General features: G+C 43.4%; 1 protein-coding gene across 2 annotated transcripts in view; it reads right to left on the bottom strand.

Annotated features, from left to right (window-relative positions):
* The window catches only part of LOC310723006 (lysosomal dipeptide transporter MFSD1-like), a 7,861-nt gene extending 7,557 nt beyond the window's left edge, over positions 1 to 304 (bottom strand). Inside the window, exon 1 of one of the 2 annotated variants that reach the window (XM_083570829.1) lies at positions 1 to 304. This exon is cut by the window's left edge and continues 173 nt beyond it. The gene's annotated coding sequence lies outside the window, so the exon portion shown is untranslated. The other variant, XM_083570830.1, reaches the window with a different exon arrangement.
* Between the last annotated feature and the right edge of the window lie 2,196 nt (positions 305 to 2,500).

Genomic DNA, 2,500 nt, shown 5'->3' with positions numbered 1-2,500 from the left:
TGTGTGTGTGTGTGTGTGTGTGAGAGAGAGAGAGAGTGTGTGTGTGTGTGTGTGTGTGTGTGTGAGAGAGAGAGAGAGAGAGAGAGAGAGTGTGTGTGTGTGTGTGAGAGAGGTAGATGTGTTCGTGTGTGTTGTTCGTGCCCTGTGTGCGCCTCTGTATTATTGTCACGTGTCCTGAGTGACGTAACTTCCTGTTTTGGTTTGCCGGGAGTTTGATGTTTGTGTTTGAGTTTCTTCTTTAAACTGTACAGATTTTTCTCTTTTCCCTCAAATTATCTAAAGGGATTGTTTTATTTTCCGTGTAACTCGTTCACCCGAATACCGCTAGTGATAACTGCACACACACACACACACACACACACACACACACGTTCAGTGGACATTGTGCTGTAAATGAATGCTACAGTCATGGTGTGGAGAAGGGATGAGTCGATACAGAATATAAAACCTCGGTATCGATACTAAATCAATACCATAAACAACAAATTGGGAAGATAAAGTGACTTGAAAACAATTTTATATTTAAAAATTATAATAATTATAATAAATAGATTCATATATTAATACTTTTGTATCAAACTGTAAGTAAATCTGTTTCCTATATTTATTCTTAGTGTATTTCCTCACGAGGCTGAACCACTCAGCTACCGCTTCCTCCTATACGCGCTTATGGCATTTCATTCAAAGCAACTGCTGTCATTCATACACCTGAGCAGCTATGGGGTTAAGGGCCTCACTCAGGGGCCCAGGAGTGGCAGCTTAGTGTAGCTTTAACTCATGACCTTCAGAATCCAAATTCTAATAGTTTATTCACCACCTCCCCCCAACTACAAACACACACACACACACACGCTAAATATCTACTCTAAAACGTGCAGGAGAAATACACTCCAACTAACAAAATATATTCCAATTCCTTTATTCCATGTGACCTGACATGAAGGTACAAGAACATTTCTTTCCCACAGTATAAATCCTGTTCAGGGAAGTGTTGCTTTGCTACTGTTGAAAACAAACCAAAATGAATCGAAACACAAAGTATTTCTGAGTTTGGAGCACAGCAGGATTACAGTGATGTCATCCACTAATGATCAATTAGGCCACGCCCCTTTACAACAGTCCCACCAGTGTATATTCAAATGTGGTGTGTGTAGAACACATGGAGTGTTTAAAGTGGTAAAGTGCTCCATCTCTGGGATTTATCATCTACACACATCATCTCCTCCTACAGAAGTCCTCCAGAGTCCTCATTTAGCCGAGACGTGTCTGATACCGGTGTCCTGTCACGACACAGATACAGTCTGAAGGACATTACTCAGCTCTCCTCTCTGACATCTGGAGTGTGGGGAAACACACACACACACACACACACACACCCACACACACTATAGACTGTTGAATACGTGAGAGAAGCCTGATATTGGTGCTCTAGACTCCAGAAATCATCAGATCATGAACGTGGCTTAAACCGGAGACACTGTCCACATCTAGACCTAAATTACCAAATGTGTCTCCAGTGAAGGACAGAAGGTGTGTATGGGGGATGTGGAGAGTGTGAGCTGTTTACACAGAGAGAAGATCACAGTGATGCCAGAGTGAAGAATGTGAGCAGATAACAGGAGGTATTGTGTAACCCACAGACTTCTCCTGTTCCACTGAAAAGCAGCTGACTCTGCTCAAACCTTCTCAAGAAGAACAACATCAACCCAGTCACTGATACACTGATCTTCATTTTAAATCTTAATCTGAATAAATTCAAACTGTGTGTGTGTGTGTGTGTGATGTACGTGATTGAGTCCATGATTTATATTAAACATAATATGCATTTCCCACAATTCCCTAGTCCAGCACCAGTTCAGGATTGTGGGAAGTCATCAGTCGGTGCACACGGGTCGACAGCTCAGGTCCGATACGTCTCTTTTTAGCTCCGCCCCTCACTCTGAGATCAGCCAATAGGCCACACCTCTCTTCTCCAGACTCTGCTTTCTCATAGGCCTGATTGGAGGAGGAGCAAGCAGATTACTCACTGATGAACACAACTGAGTCTGAAGATCTGAACATCAGGCTTAGTGGATGGTGAAGGTGTGTGTGGGAGTGGGGTGTCTAGGTGATGGTGTTCTAGGTGGAGCACTCTGGATGGGGGACTCTTAATGGTGGTGTAATGTAAAGGATAGATTCTAGATGGGGAACTCTAGGTAGTGGACATGTGTGGGTGTGGACTCTTTGGGGTAAATTGTAGGTGGTAGATTCTAAGTGTTTGATTTTACGTGATGTGGGCTCTGGTAGGTAGCGGTGGGCTATATATGGAGGATAATAGATGGGGTGGAATGTAGGTGATGGATTCTAGTTGGTGAACCCTAAATGTGGGATGATGGTGGTGTCTGTTAGGTAAAGGACATGTGTGTGGACTCTAGATGGTGGTATTCTAGATGGTAGATTGTAAGTGGTGGATGTAGTTGATGGACTCTAGACAGGGGACTCTAGGGGATTGACCCCTTGG

This window comes from Silurus aristotelis, assembly GCF_946808225.1.
Source record: "Silurus aristotelis genome assembly, contig: scaffold_167, whole genome shotgun sequence".
Taxonomy (NCBI): domain Eukaryota; kingdom Metazoa; phylum Chordata; class Actinopteri; order Siluriformes; family Siluridae; genus Silurus; species Silurus aristotelis.
The sequence above is the reverse complement of the archived record's forward strand: the minus strand, read 5'-3'. Positions and strand labels throughout refer to the sequence as shown.